This window comes from Camelus dromedarius, chromosome 13 (genome assembly GCF_036321535.1).
Source record: "Camelus dromedarius isolate mCamDro1 chromosome 13, mCamDro1.pat, whole genome shotgun sequence".
Taxonomy (NCBI): domain Eukaryota; kingdom Metazoa; phylum Chordata; class Mammalia; order Artiodactyla; family Camelidae; genus Camelus; species Camelus dromedarius.
This window is the reverse complement of record NC_087448.1, coordinates 58,706,905-58,724,160: the sequence shown is the minus strand read 5'-3', so window position 1 is coordinate 58,724,160 and position 17,256 is coordinate 58,706,905.

Below are 17,256 nucleotides of genomic sequence, written 5' to 3'. Positions count from 1 at the left end.
ATGTTGGCTTTCTGTGCTGCAGGCATACGAGCCCTTGCTAGGTTACATACCCACTTTATTTACTCTTATTCTTTCATTTGACAAATATTTATTGATGACTCACTAACCTCTTGGTACTGTGTTAGGTACTAAGGACACGTTGACACTCAAGACAGACACAGCATCTGCAATCGTGGAGCCGATGGTTGAGAATAAGTGTTGGCAAATATTTTTTTTTTTGTAACAGGACAGGTAGTAAATATTTTATGGTCCCTTTGCAGCTATTAAACTCTGCCATTGTAGTGTGAAAGGAGCCGCGGACAGCATGGAGATGAATGAGCATGGCTGTGTTCCAGTGAAACTTTCCTTACAAAAACAGGTAGAGGTCCAGATTTCGCTTGTGGGCCATAGCTTGCTGATCCCTGGTCCAGAAGGGCAGTGCCTTGGCACGTGTGATTACAGCGAGCATGCTGACTGTTCTGAAAGGAGAGGTGTGATAAGAGAACAGAGAGTAAGGGATCCTAAGTTGTCGAGCCTTCTAGAACTGAGGACAAGCATGAACAAATGCCCAGGCATGAGAGACAGCATGGGAGACATTTAGCATGGCTGCAAGGAAGACTAAAGATGGAAACCGGTGAAGATGAGACTATAGAAGTGTGCAAGGTCAGATTATGGAGCACCCGGTAAGGGGGGCTGAGAAGTTCGGATTTGCAAAGCTGAAGACAACAGGAAGCTCTTCCCAGGTTTAAACACTGGAGTGTCACGGCCACACCTGTGTGTTGGGAAGCTCTCTTCACTGTGGAACGGAGCCAGGGAGAAGTTATCAAACTGGGAGCCACCGGGAAAGCTGAGACCCAGTCCACACAGGGGACAATGGCGGTCTTGAGGGTTGTGGTGGTGGAGGTGATGGGAATTAATGCCTGAAGTTCACAAATAGTTAGGAGGTAGTCCCGGAATAAGCTACAAGCTCAAAAAGTGCTTCTGTGGTTTGAGGAGATGCCTCCTCCCTCGGGTGGAGCCTCACCTTGCTGCCTTTTGTTTTCTGGGAAGAGGAAAGAAAATTTGATGAGGGAAGGGATACAGTCAGAAGGGCAGGAAGTGACCGGGGGAGAGTGAATGGAAGGGTGGGATTAAGAGGCAGCTTGAGCTGAAGTGGACCATCTCTTCCACTTCCTTCCACTTCTCAGTACACAAGAATGTGTACGAGGTTACACTTTCCTGATGGGTTGTGTGGGCTTCGGGAAATGAAATCTCTTGTTTATACACAGTTAAACCTGTGCTGGCGGGGATGAATGACTTCCCTGGGTCTAACACTTCTGATCACTTGGATGGACGTCTTCTCAGTGTAGCAGCCAGCTGTGTGCCCACTGGTTGCTCAAAATTATCAACTGGCCCAATCTGACATCTTGGAATGTCTCGTGGGCAGTAGAACCTTCTTTCTAAGCACCCTCAGAGATGGCTTGAGGGAGCACAAGAGAATCAGCTTCATCTCAAAACATGGCAAAGGCCTTTGAAAGGGACAGGTGATTTCAAAAAGTCTAGAAATTTTAAAGGTAGAAACGTTACTCCCAATTTCACTAAGCATTGCATTGGGTTTTATCTTGGTAATCAGTCAGGCAAGAATCACGGACAGAAAAAAGGAAAAAAAAGAAGTCTCTTCACTTGTGGCAAAAAATTGTGTGATGATCACTTTATTTGGGGACAAAAAACAGGTATGGTTGCTAAGGTGGATGTGTGCACAAAGCAGGTTACAAGATTTTTGTTGAAAATCTCACTCCCTTCATGCATTTCGTTCAAGTACGGACAGAAGAATAAAGTAAAAGCCAATGTGTGTGTCTCTCAATAGAAAATAATCCAACACGAAGGGTGAAGTGCAGGACAAACCATGCCTGCCCGTCTCTTTCATCCAGCACCTCCCGTTGCGTAGCCATCAGTCCTGAATGTCCAAGTTGACAGAAAAGGGTCGGCACCATCCAGTGAGCCCTGGGCGCACTCGGGATCTTGAAGCGCAGGGTCACGACAACTGCGTGACCTGACATCGCTGTCTACGCAGGCAAAGGGCCAAGTGCTTAACGCCAGCTCCCTCCAGCCCTGCCCGGCATGAATAACTGCCTAATTGTTCTTTCTTTTTTTCCTTAAGAAACAGCTCAAGTGGTGCTATTTTGGGCAGCATGGAGACCCATCCTATCGTAGATGCAATAGGATTGCAAACCAGTTGCAGGCAGAGACAGTTTTCTTTGCTTTGCTTTTTACAAAAGATTTTATTTAATTTATTTTTACAGAGGAGAGGTAATTGAGTCTATTTATTTTTGGAGGAGGTCCTGGGGATCGAACCCAGGACCTCCTGCATGCCGAGCATGCGCTCTGCCACTTGAGCTGTACCCTCCCCTGCAGAGACTGCAGCCTGTACTTCTTTGTATTCTTCACAATGTCATGAATACAGAGGCTCAACAAACGTTTGCTGAGAAACGCAGTTTGGTTCATGGTCTTCCCATTGCGTTCTCAAAAGGGACTCACACACCAACCCAACCCACTCCTCAGGAGGCTTTTGGTGAGGTACCGCATGATGAAACTGCTTCGAAAAAACTGGAGCTTTTCTGACCCAACCTTAATACTAATTTCAGGCAGATTCCTTGCAATGACTTGCAGCTGTGGCTGTCATTCTGCCACAAGGAACGTGTCAGCAAGACCAAGAATAGTAGCAGTCTGTCATCTCCCTGTGTTTGACGTTCTCATCTAGAATGTTAATTAAGAAGTTGCTCTGCACAGAATGAAAATAAAAGTCAAGAAAAGTAGCAAAGGCAAAAAGTGCAATCGTGCTTGTGTTCAAACGCGGACTTTGTTTTCCTGTGTTGTGCGTGAGCCCCGTTCTGCTCATTTTGGCTGTAGACGCGCTGTAACTAGCAAACAAGTAAACAGAGATGCCCACCAAGTGAGAGAAAAATTCAGTAGATACGTGAACAAAGTGAGTTACTTAAATAGATTCTGATTTGATTAATCCATTAGTAACTGTGTTTTTTATTCCCCACATTCGTTTGAGTTTTCTAGGTCTTGCATTTCCCAGCAGAGAGGCCGACTCAGTCCTGTCTTCTTGAGCCAGTCCCTCAGGTGACTCCACAAGATCTTAATTTTGTAAATTAACTTTTTAAATGAAAACATGATCAGAAGATTTTAACTGTTAATTAGCAGTGTGAGACACACATACATACTTTGGCGACCATGTCAGAATTTGAAATCTGAAGGCTATTATTTCTAAGAGTCGTTTAATAAAAATTCATGTTTACTTTAGGGTTTATATCCTGGTTATTGTTTATGTTTTAGGTGAATTCTTTCCAGAATAATAAAGCTCCTGGAGAGTATTTGAAAATGTTTTTATTTATTTATTTATAAACAAACAATGGTCTCATTCATATGATCAGAGCTCTCTCTGCCTGCGGAAGGAGTTACTGTCAGACATAGCAAAGTACGGATGGAATGGAAGTGTGGCCTTTAACCTTTGCTGAAAGCATGCTATTTCAAGTATCTTAAGAATGTGTCAGATAAGGGAAGTGAGTCAACAAGATAAATAGAGAGAGAGAGAGAGAAAGGAAAATATACTGGACCAGAGAAATCAATGAACCAACAGGACTTGTTGATCAACTACTACACACGGATGCTAGGAAGAATAAAAAAATAAAGGCTGAAAAATGGATTACTTATCCTCAACATGTAGATGGAGATACGGGACTAATACAGGGAAATAACAGCAAACAGTTTAGGAGAATCCTGGGTTACATCTTAGGTATGTTAATCCTTATAGAAATGCAGAGGAGACAATGGTCCACGAAGGCCTGAATGGACAGGGGAGGGGTTCGCAGAGGAACGGAATCTGAAGTGGGCTTATTGCCAGAGTTGGACAGGAAGAGAAGAAATGGTGGGTTTTGTTTGTTCGGCAAGGGAACCACCTCCTGAAAAGAAGAGACGTGAGGACCATGTGCCTCTGGAATGTTGAAGTGGATGGTCTGATTTGATGACTGGGTTGTCACTGAGAAGTCAGAATAAATGACACCGGGAGAGAGGATGGAGTCATGGGAAGCAGGCCTTGGCAGTCCTATTTGTTGACTGCTCTACATGCAGAGTAGGAGCATAGTGTTTAGGGAAGATCTGTCTGGCCATGGGCCCCAGAATGGATGGATGAATAGATGCTCTCAGGCTTTGGGGGCAGGACAGGAAGTGGTTGGAGCAGGTACCATCAGAGAAACCAGGAGCAAACCGCCACAGGAATGCAGGGGCGCCATGATGTGGGCCTGGACTAGAGGGGAGGAGGGCTGGCCATTGGGTGGAACAGCTTGTTAAGTGCACTTGGGTCAGATGCTGAGTGCATACGTTTTCTCGTCAATTTTAGTCTAGAAGAGCACGCACACACAGTCTTGTAGATGTCCTCTTCTAATTTCCCACCTCAAAACGACCGCTGAGGACTGACGACTCTCTCCTCTGCTGAACCTTGAAGAGTCCAAATCCACTTTGGAATAAATTTCTCCTCTGTAGCCTAAAACGACCCCTTACAGGGCGATGATGGCTGTGGTCCGAGGCCTCCTGCACCTCCCCCAGGTCGGTCCCAGAGTCTAAACCCCTCTGACTCTAGCGGTCTGTATGGCCATGAAGGCCCAGGGCAAGGACAGTAGAAGCTACTTTTATTAACATAAATATAAGCTGTTTTGAAGAGGTCATAGTTCTCTTCTTCTTTTTCTAGTGTTTTCATTACAAACTTATTGAATGTCACTGTTGTCTTAAATATACGGTACTAAAGCTTTATCATTTTGCACTCCTATAAAATAAAATACTTTAGCATCCTCTTCAATATTGGTATATTTATTCATAATAATGCATTTTCTTATGTTAAAAGTCATATTTTAGCACAAATAAAAAGTGTAAGTATTCTTTATAATTTTTAAAACCTCAGTTTACCACCCTGTGATACAATGATTTGACATTCAGGATACAAATCGGATTTATTTACATACCTGGTTTAAACCTGTCATAGCTGGCAAGGATACCCCAAATTATGAGCAGTCCAGGTGGAGGAAGTGTATCTCAAGCTGCTTCTGCTAAATCATGCTTTTATCCATCCCCTCCAATAATTATGTGAAGTTTTAGCTGAAACATGGCTAGTAATTTTCCACCTTCCTTGATGTCAATCAGATGTTCTTTCAACAAATCAGAACTTGTTACATCTTAACATGTTTAACAAATGGGTTTAAAAACTACTGAAACTTATTTTGGGGGGGAAGATTTTTCAGCATGGTAGAAAAAAAGTTTCCAGGTTTCCTAAATGTGTAAGTTATGAGTTTTTAAGGCAAAACACATTGCTTCTGGCACTAAAACAGTAAAACAATGGAAACCTTTTCAGACATTTGTTTCCACAGTGTTCTCGCTACAGCCAGAGTTCCTTTCGAGAAGCAGGTGGCCCTTTTTTTCTTGTTGTAATGTCACCTTTACACTGAAGGGAACATTTACATTTATGCCTAATAAAAGTTTGTACTGGAAGGAGAAGCTCTGCATTTTTCTTAATAACTTGCTCTCTCACTATTAGAATTGTATGGAATGTTATCTGCATTTAATTTATAGAAACTTTAAAAAACCACTTGCATAGCTGGGGGGATATTAGTTTTATTAAAATTAAATGGTGCAGTCACTTTACAGCACGTCTCAACTGCAACACATCACAGTTCATGGAACTCAGGTAGGTAACTGACTTCCCTCTTCACCTGCCATTGGTGACCTGGGCCACTGGACATATAGACTGAACGAGAAAGCCAGGATTAATTCTTATATCACAGATTATATTTCATGAGTATATTTCATCTCATTTATCTTTTTATATATGATAATATATAAAAACAGAAGTTCAAATATTTTCCCATACCCTAGTGGGTCATCTTCTTTTATACAGACTTAACTTTTTAGGGCAGTTTTAGGTTCATTGGACCATCTTTGTATCCATCCCTGACCATCATTATCTTACATGAATGGGAGCCTCGTAGCAAAAGTATAATAATGATGTCTGATGGCTGTATAATCGGCACCTCCCTAAACCTCACAAGAAAGGCTGATAACAGTGTCATTTAAAGGTTCACAGTCATTTTGAACTTACCTGCCTACAGTAAGACATCCAATTTCCCCTGAAGCCCTGATAAATAATTGCTGGGTCTTCTGGGAACATCTTATCCATATTGATAAAACATCTTTTCAAAAGCTCTCCCCTATGCCCTCCATGCTGGTGTCTGCTACCCAGTCGGTCACCCAAGGGGAACAACGCCACCATCCTTGGTGAAGATGTTGATTCTTTGCCCAAAGCCCTGCATCCTGGGACTCCCTCAAGATGCCAGCACTTGTCATGTGTGTCGGAGGAAAACAAGGCAATAATTCAGTTGAAATGATAACACGATCCAAGTGAAATATCCCCAATTGATATTTATGTTCCTTGAGAATTTGTTCTACTTTTATAATTTTTAATTTCAAAATTATTTCAGCCAAATATTCCTGCCTGTACTATTTGTAATATTGCGGAGTTGGAAACAACCTTTAAATTGCTGCCACATCTTCACTAGTATGAGCTCCACAGAGAACAATAATTTCATTGGCAGAAAATGTAGTGGAAGGAAGAAAATCAGGGAAGACAGAAATGTATTCATCTACTAATAAATTCTTTTTAAAAAAGCAAAAATAATTGATGTTTGTGTAAATAGGCATAAAACTGGCTGAAGATGAACCCTAATTATCAACACAGGAAAAATATAGCATTTGAGAAATAGTCATTTTTTTCAAAAAAGTTACCCAAATACTCATCCTAAGACAAGTTGTTGATTTTCATCACTGCCATTTTGTTTTGAATTTAATTGCTTATGATCAAATTATTTTTAGCCAAATTACCTGAAGGAAACATCCTTTTCCCCAGGTCTGAGTCACTTTCTGTCACTCAAGCTCTAAAGGTACAGTCCTTGGGTCATGGTCATTTTCAAAGCCTTTCACGGAAATTGGTCCTTACTTCAGTCTGCAGCCCCACCCACCAGGAGGCATCAACCAATCACTGCAGCCTATTGGATGCTCTCTCCTCTTCCCTCTGGGAGCTTTTCTCAATTGCCCTCCCTCTTCCTTCAAGACAACTCAGAGGACCTAAAAGTTTGATAGAGTTGCACTGGGTCAGCATTGAAAACCTCTAGGTTGAATAGCATTTTGTAATTTTTTTTAAAACCCTCAATTTAAAATGCATATTACAAAATAACATTCACATCTATTATTAGTTGTTTAATTCTGCCAACACATCTGTAAGGTAGTCAGAGAATTCATTTGACCATTTTACCAATGAGAAAAACAAGGTTTTGGCCAGGAAGGAAACTCCAGTATAATTTAAAAGTCCAATTCCCTCATTTCCCATGGTGCATACAGCATTCCAGAAAATTTCATACTTTTTGTTTTTAAACAGAGACATCCCACCTCCTCACTCCCACCCAACCAGCTCTTCCAGGGAAACACAACACATACATAGGTCTCAAGATACACTTTATAAATGTGAGTCTATTGGTATGAGTTGAGATGGATTAGCAGTTCAACCAGTGGAAATAATGAAGTTTCCACTGAACATCAGAAGTTGAAATTTCAAGTGGGAGATGACAATAGCTCTCTTATCCTTAGCATCAAGTCATTTCTCACTTTTGTTTTGGTTTCACAATGTTTGGAATATAATGGTCCACCAGGTGTGGTAAGATGATTCCTATAATGGTCCCCAATGGTCTTTGCTTCCCAGTGTCTATGTCTTTATGCAATTTCCTCCTTTGCATTTAGCCTGGACCGAGTGGCTAGCTTTGAAAGACTAGAAAATAGCAAAGGTGAGTGGATGTCACTTCTGAGATAAGGTTATAAAAAGCCTCTGGCTTCCATCTTGCTGGCATTCACTTTCTCTGGCTCTTCTCCCTTACTTGCCCTGGTGAAGCTATAGCCGCCATGCTATGGACTGCCCAATGGAGAGACCTACTTGGCAAGGAACTGAGAGCGGCCTGCAGTCAACAGTCTACAAGGAACTGAATCCTGCTAACAACCAGGTGAGTGAACTTAGAAGGGATCGTCCCCCAGTGGAGCCTTTAGATGGCTACAGCCCTGGCCAACACCTTGGCTGCAGCCTGAGAGAGTCTCAGAGAACCAGTTAAGCTGTGCCAAGATCCTGACCTATAGAAATATGAAACAACCAATGTTAGTTTAAGCCACTAAATTTTGAGATAACTTGTTATGCACCCATTAACTAATACACCAGGCAAGCAATTGCAGAAGGTAATGGATTTTTAACAGCTTCCCTTGCAATCTCCAGATTCTTTTGAATTAGGCAGAGAAGGTGGGCAGAGGAAGCATTAGTACATTTTCCCCGTAAATTTAATAAACCCAACTGCAGAAAATGGTGAATATAACATCCCCAGTGTTGTAACCTGTTCAATAAAACACATTTGAGTGTTCTTCTTGGGTTTGTTACAGTGCAAACAGTAAATACAGACTTTTAAAAAGTGAATTTTATATGAAATGTTTATGGAAGTCATGGAAGATGACACACAGAGTGGAAAGAGACCAGGTCTTAAAAGCAGACTGACTTGTGGAAGCTTGGTTTCCTTATCATAAACTTGGAATAACAATCCTAGCTCACAGATCCCAAATGAGAGAGGCACTCAAGTTCAGTGTCTGGTTACCTGATGCTCTTTAGCTCCCCTTGTGGCAGGTGACAAAGCTGAGGCCCAGAGGGATGAAGTGACTTGAGGTACCCAAGAAGGATGGGACCTAGGACCCACCTGGAATCCGATATACCCCAAGTTGCCAAGCAACTGAGTGGCAGATTTTAAATTCTGAATTTAGGTCTCTGGCTTCTTCCATATCACACAGTGAGCCCCAACCCATCAACTCTGTGCATCCAGCTCCCAAGAAGAATGCTCCCTGGGACTTCTGTCCAAGCCAATAACTCTAGCGGAGCTTGTAATACACTGAGAACAAAGGCTTACAAAGATAGACGGAAGAAATGTGGCATTCCCTTTAGATAATCCACTTTTAAAATACCATCTTTCTAAACACAGTCTTCCCCTCCACCCTCTATCTTTGATTTTGACATTGATAGAGAAGCTTTCAAGAGAGTGGCATAGCTCAATTAGATGAAGCTACTAATTTGAAAGAGCAATACATGATGTGTGGTACGCACACGTGGCGATGGTAACAGCAAATGTCTTCTACCATTTTTCTCCCTGAAACATTTTATCTTGTCTTTTCCTCCATTTATTTATTGTTAAGGACTATAAGGACCTTAAGGGCACCGACTCAATCTTTCATCCTCCATTTGGAGTGTAGCTAACATCCTCTCGGGCATTAAAAGGAAAATCTTTGAGCTAACGAATAACTGGCTGCAGATCCTCCTATAACAAAAGCATCTGGGTAAATATATTCCAAATAAAAGCCATTTATGAATACATAAATGGATGATAAAAATGAAAATACAAAACTGTGCATAATCTCTCGCTCACTTTTTCTCCCTTCGTTTCACTTCACACATCCGCGTCACTGATGTGGGATACTTCTTGACAGCACTACAAATCAAAGGGATTGGACTGAGAGCAAAAAAAGTATTTGCCCAAACTTTATAAGTCTTTATACTCATTAGAGTTTACATCATGTAGTGGAAAATCCACTGCCAAGGAGCGGGAAGACCTGGTTTCCGGTTTGGGCTCTGGCAGTAATTAACCAGCTGGGTCATAAGCAGCATGTGGTTTTTGCAAGGCTCTCTCGTCTCTACCGGATCCAGGGCAAACTCTAAAACTGCTCCGCCTCCCCACCGTCATTATCTTGTCTGACTCAAGTTCCTCTCTCACCTGCACCATTGAAATAGCCTCCCAGCTAGTCTGCTGGCTTCACTCTCACCCCCTCCAGGCCATCCCTTCCCACACAGCTGTCAGAATGTACTTGCAGAAGTGAATCAAGGCATGTCACTCTCTTCTGAAGATTCCCCTGCCGTCCCACCGCCCACCTTTCCCATCTCATCTGGGGCTGGTCCCCCATCTGTCCGTGGCCCACCTGACAGTCTGGTCCTTGGTCAGTCCTTAGGCCAAGCTCTTTCTTATTCCAGAGCATTTGCTTTTCTTCTTACCTCTGTCTAGAAGACACTTTGCCCAGCTCTTCTCCCAAGTCACCCAAAGTTGGTATGTAATAAATATTAGTTGAAGTAAATGAATAAACGAACCCAAATCCTAATTTGCTCCTTGTCATTCTTCAGTGTAAATATCGGGTCCCAAGAGAAGCTTCTCCTAATCATTCGAGCTCAAGAAGCAACTCCTTCTCATTGTTCTCACGTGTCCATCTTAATTTTCTTTTTAGCACTTACCACAATCGTGATGATTTTTTCTTTTATTGCCGTTTGCCTGATGTGTACCTTTTCCAACAGAATTTAAGCTCCCTGAGGGCAGGGACCACTTCTGTCTTTTCAGTATTGTATTCTCTGCGCTCAGCCAGGCACGACACCCAGCACAAAATTGGTTTGTAATAAACATGTGGTGAATCAAATGAATAAATGAATGACGTCAACTTCTACCATATGTATCCCTTACCTGAGTCCCTCCAAGGCTGTCCACAGCCTATCAGAGAAATACTAGACTCTCTGCATGACCCAGAGCTGTCACCTTAGTGAGGCTCCTCCTCTCCCCTCTAGCATTAAGAAATTCCTTGCATTTTCAATTAAGCCATATTTGTTTTCTTTAATTGAAGTATAGTCAGTTTACAGTGTTATGTCCATTTCGGTGTACAGCACCATGTTTCAGCCATATATATTCTTCTCATTATAGTTAGTACAAGATATTGAATATAGTTACCTGTGCTATGCAGTAGAAAATTGTTGTTTATCTCTTTTACATATAGTAGTTAGTATCTGCAAATCTCAGACTCCCAATTTATCCCTCCCCACCCTGTATCCCCCTGGTAACAGAAAGTCAGTAAGGCAATGAAGATACTGAATGACACAATAGCACAGTTAAACTTAATGGATATTTTCCGGATATTACACCCCCAAAAAACAGAATCTACATTCTTAGCTTCCGTCTTTTGCACACAAAGTGTTTGCCAGGAATGGCAGTCATGACCTCTCCTGCGCATAATCCTCTTGGCTGACTTCTGTTTGTTTTTCAAAATTCAGTTTGAGTGCCCCTTCCTCTGGGAAGCCCTCTTTGATTACTTTCTCCTCCCTGTCTCTCCTTCCCGGCACCTTTTGATCACCCACGCTTCCTTCTGTTGTAGCACATGTCACACTCGAGTGGGATGTTTTCCTGACTGGGGGGTTTGTTTCTCAAGGGCCAGGATTGTTTCTTCTTACTCTTGTCTCTTTGTTGCCCATGACATAGTAAGTACTCAATAAAAGCTTATGAATAGACATTAGTGGGTGGCTGACTCACCCCTTCTGCCTGGTATAAGGGTATAAGAGGTACCATTACTACAGGGTGCAGTCATGCTCAGCTAAGTCAAGTGCCCCTGAGTGCTAAACAAAACCATCCTGACACCGTGGCTTAAATTCATATTTCAAGCTGCCAAAGCTTCTGACTTCGCAAACCCGTATCACTCGAGGTCATCCTCTCCAGGAAGGCTGCAGATAGCCAGGGCTATAAGGCTGTCTTGGTTTCGTCCTTGCAGTGCAAATGTAAGCCCCAACTTGCATACAGAGTTGTCTGCTTTTGACCGTGGCACTGGCCACTTAGATGGCATAAGGGCATGATGCGGTCAAGTCGAAATCTGAGTATCATATGAGTCTTGGGACTTTAAAAGCCGTCAGGCAAATGAAGAGATGAAGGGTCCTCCGCGCCTTGTTTGGCAAAGGTGGCTAGTGGCCAGCTTGTATCTGAGTCCCCCGGGGCTCAGCCGTCGCTGGGGGCCTGAGCATGTCTACCTCGAGTCCAGCCAGAGTGAACTCGGTTGGAGTCTCTTTCTTTCTTTGTCTAATTCTTGGTGTTCCCTTTCTTTCTCCCACCTTGTAAAGTGAGGGAAGACTCAAGGTGATCTGAGGTAGAGCCAAATTTACCCTAGGAAAAATATTCAAAATAATAAAAATAGCACCTTGTATTTGTCTACCCGTCTAATGTTCTCTAATGGTAGGATGTCGTCATTCACGGAAAACAGCCGTCAGCATGATGGAAAATTTGAAACTATTTGGAAATGAAAACCTTCTTGTAAGGCAATGTTTCTCAAAATCTATCCAAAAACCACCTGGGATTTTGTTTGTTTGTTTGTTTGAAATGCAAGTGCCCAGACCCCTGAAGGACAGACAGAGGCGGAGCCCCCACTGGGTGCAGCCTAGGAATCTGTACTTTTCATGAGCGTCCAGGGTGAGTCTTCGGCACACTTAAGTTCGAGAAGCCACAGGGAAGGCACGTGACTGTCATTCAAGGCCAGCAAGGCTGTGGAAGTAACATCAGGACATGCGCCCCTGGGAACATGTAACCAGAGGATTTGGGCAGAATTGAACAGGTAGGTCATTTTAGAGGGAAAGAATGAAAGAAACCAGATTCTGAATTGAAAGCTGATATTTATATGGTAGAAACGAGGCACTGACTACAAAGGGTGGCCTGTTTTTCCCAGTGTAGCGACCGGGTGTGGGGACCCAGTTACCATCATCAAAGGGCTGTTCCATGCGTCACCAAATAAAACGTCGCTCCGGGACCACAATCGCCTATTATTAGAAATGCAATAGTCATATCTTATTTTAAAACCTGTTTTTAATCTATTGCCACCTGTAAAGCTAGACTAAACAGATCAAATGTTAAGGCTAGCTAAAAATACTCGGAGCAGAAACATAATTAGGGCTCTAATTGGATTATCATTTAGGAGGGAATGGTAGACAGCTTGAAGAGATAAGCCTCTATCAACGGCATTAAATTCTCAGTGTTTATTAGATTGATGGGACAAAGCCGTGTGTTTTTTGGACACCACAGAAGTTATGTTGAACAGGTTTCAAAGCCCGAATAAAGATTGCAATTTATTTTCGTTTAAAGAAATAGTCTAAGTGTAGTGATTTCAAAAGACTAAACAATGGGTTGTTTGGAGGTTTTGGGCTCATGAGAAAACTTAGCTCTAGGTCTTATGCCTCTGGATTTTCAGATACTGCTGGGGGAGAAAACCCAGAGCAATTTTGATTCCGTTTTTCAAGGTTATCACATTTGTGCCACGTGCTATTGGGACAGTGTGAAATCTCTGCATTTGATTACGTATCATCGAAGCTACTCTGTGCAGAAGACAAAGAGAAAATATTTTCAGATAGAGTCAACACTTCATTATTTTTGTTCTAACAAGGACACCTAGTAGTGTTTTGTGTTTTTTTTTTTTTTAGATATGCTCTTTGGTATTTATATATTAAATGATCATAGTAAAGCAGTCATGAAAAAAATGCACTCAAAATTAACAATTCAAAATAATGGAAATACTGGAGTTTCAGTGTAGAAACTCATCTTAAAATGAGAAGAGAAATGTTGGAGCCTCTCTCTCTGGTTTCCTTTTTCTAATATTTCACTCTGGAAATGAAGTCTTAGGCAGATGAAAACAGCTAGCTTAAGGAGAATGCTATTTTCTGTCTCCTTACATCACTTGCCTGACTCACAGTTTCCTTGAGATTGGAAAAGGTTATTCGATATTTTAGCTGAAAAGATGGGAGGCATTTAAGGGAGGCTCAGCTCCAATAGTCGGCAAGTCCAACTGGTGAGCTTGTTGGCCACGGTGGCGTCTGAGCTTTTGTGCCAGGAATGTGTTCGCTCTGGAACTGGTGAGTCTACCAAGTTTCTTATCTCAAAAATGTGTCTCAGATACCTCATGCCTTCCTCACCCACAAACCAGCTCGTTTCTCATAAACTCATAAAGGTCACTACTGTTCTTCCAACAGAACCTTGAGTGGTATCTCAAGAGCCAAGACTATTCTTCCCCATCATCCCCATATATAATCACCCCTAAGTAGATTTACCACTTTTTTCCCTCCAAATACATCTCAAATTCTTCTCCTCTCTGTCTTCAGTGACGTCATCACGTCTTGTCTGACTAGAGCATTAGTCTACGTAGGTACCCTGATACCTACTCTTCCCATTCTCCGATACATTTCACACATAGCAGCCAGAGTGATCATAACTGTAAGTCATATCACTCCCCTGCTCAAAGCCTTTAGTGACTTCCCATTGCATTTAGAATGAAACTCTAAATCCTCAACAGTGCCTACAAAATTCAGCATTCCCTGGACAGTGCCCATGTGTCCAGCAGGGTTGCCTGCCACTCTCCCTTGCCTCATGCCCTCTAGAATTCTTTCTTCTTTTTAAGAGGTCATGATCTTTTCTCCCTCACTGTTTCCTAGCCAAGTGGTCCATCCCCTCCCCCAACACAACTTACGGCTCCAACATCATTTCCCCAGAGAGGACGTCTCTGATTCCCTCTCCCATCTAATTTGAATCCCCTCTCTACTTACGTGATGGATTTAATCTCCACCACTCCATGGGTCCACAAGGGTAGGGACCATGTATATTTTGCTCACCACCATGTTCCCAACCTTGCATAGTTCAGGAAAATGTTGTAGAAGAAAGGAATAATTGAGAGAACAATTTCCTTTGGTATCTTAACGTAAAAACTTAAAATGCCCAGAGAAATAGCAGCAAGTGGATTTCCAGTTATTCTAGCTCTGGCTCCAGTTTTCCACAGAAAGGCTGCAGCACAGCAGGCGTCACGCCAGGGCCCGAAGTTCTTCCCCCCGCCAACCGCATCGGCATGAGCTCCCAGGACCAATGACACTTCTTTTCCCTGGGAAATGCTAACGTTTGTTTTTTAACCAGTTGCCAGAACAGATATTTTCTCCTGGTGAACGGCATTTTCATTAGCCAAGTTGTTTCCACATCCTTTGAAGTATTCCATCAGACTCTTCAAAAAGAACAAGGCTCCTTGAGAGAAGCAAGCACCTTGACATCGGTCTGGGCAACGATTTTCTGGATATGACACCAAAAGCACAATCGACAAGAGCAAAATTCAACAAGTGGGACTACATCAAACTACACAGCGCTGTGCCACAAAAGAAACAACCCGCAAAATGAAAAGGCAGCCTGCAGAATGGGAGAAAATATTTGCACATCATATATCTGATAAAGGATTAATGTCCAAAATATATGAAGAACTCATGCCACTCAATGAAAATACAGACTATCCAATTAAACAATGGGCAGAGAAACTGAATCGTCAAAGAAGGTATCCAAATGGCCGACAGGCACATGAAAAGATGCTTGATGTCACTAATCATCAGGGAAATGCAAATCGAAACCACAGTGAGACATGACCTCACACCTGTTACAATGGTTATCATCAAGGAGGCAAGTGATAACAAATATTGGCAAGAGTGTGGAGAAAAGGGAACCCTTGTGCATCGTTGGTAGGGATGTAAACTGGTGCAACCACTATGGAAAACAGCATGGAGATTCCTCACAAAATTACAAGTAGAACTACCATATGATCCAGCAATCCCACTTCTGGGTGTATATCCAAAGGCAATGAAAATAGGATATTGAAAAGATAGATGCACCCCCATGTTTACTGCAGCATTATTCACAATAACCGAGGTATAGAAACAACCTAAGTGTCTGTGTCTGTCAATGATGAATGGATAAAGAAGATAGACACATATATACAGTGGAATATTATTCAGCCATGAGAAAGAAGAAAATCTTGCCATTTGTGACAACATGGAGGGCATTATGCTAATGAGATAAGTCAGACAGAGAAAGACAAATAGAGAATAATTTCACTTATATGTGGAATTTTAAAAAGTGAAAGTCATAGAAACAGAGAGTTGGGGGAGAATTAGGGAGGTGTTTGTCAAAGGATATAAACTTGCACTTAGAAGATGAATACACCCTGGAGATCTAATGCACCACGTTGTTATTATAGACAACAATACTGTATTATATACTTCAAAGTTGCTAAGAGACTAGAATGTAAATGTTCCCATCACAAAATGAAATGATAATTACGTGATGTGATGTAGGTGTAAGCTAACTCTATGGTGGTAATCATACGGCAAATATATAAATATGTCAAGTCAACATGTGGAAGCCTTAAATTTACCTAACATTATATGTCAATTATGTCTTTAAAAAAGTCAGACAAAAAGAACAGGGAAATTGAAGGACAGATGTTGAAGAGCTGCTGATATTCAGCCGGGAATTATCCACCAGCCACCTGGGTAGTCTTGTCAGGTTCCCTGTGCTTGGTTAATCCTGGCTTTTCCACTTGCACTCCATTTCCCCTCTACATTCCTGCCCTTCAAATGGGGGCAAGAGTTAAGAGAGAGTTACTTTTCTGAGCCTTTGAGGATATGGAACTTACAGGGGTAGCTGAGGGTATTAACATGAAATATAAGAAGCATTAGGTTAACAGATTGAGCTGAGTCTTCAGGGATAGAGATCTGAACTCACAGACCTTGTCTGAGAGCAACGATACCCAGCCTGACTGTCAGGCTTACATGAAATAATAAGAATGTGATGTTTGCCAGCTAATCATTTGCATTAATTACCCTGATACGGGCACTATTCTGATGCAAATGTTCAATAATCTTTCTCCCCTCCCTCCCTTCCTCCTTCCTTCCTTCCTTCCTTCCTTCCTTCTAAATTAACGTTTTCAGAAAGTATTTGAGAGAACACATTCAATCAGATAAGAGTGTTAAGAATTCTGTCAAATAAAAGACTTGGGAGATCTTAAGCCAGACTCTGAAAATGGATGTCCTTTGTGCCAAAAGATCCTCGGTAAACTTGCTTGGTATTGGTTCAGTTTCTAAACTGAGTTAGCACAACTGAAAAAATTTGAGATGAATTATGAGAACTTTTTTTTTTTACCCTTGTCTTAGTTTAGTTTCTTAAACAGGAACTAAATTATTTAAACCAAAGGTGGGTTGCCGATGTCATTTGGCCCAAACAGTGACTCTGAAATTGAAACTACAAATTTGAGTGCCATGAATACGCAGTCATATTCATTGTATCTCTGAATGGTGAAGACGTTACCTGAACAAGGGTGATTATCTGCTAACCCTTAGATAATTTACCAATGACAAGAGGTTAGAGGAATCTCATTCAGGCAGCCAATGGGCATGTACTGCCTTAATGGTATTAAATAGGGCTTTATGAGTGTTTCCGTCCCAAAGACACTTCGGTTAATTCCTTACAATGTGGTATTCTAATCACGAAAGGACTTTCTATTGAAACGACGTAGTTCTTTCTG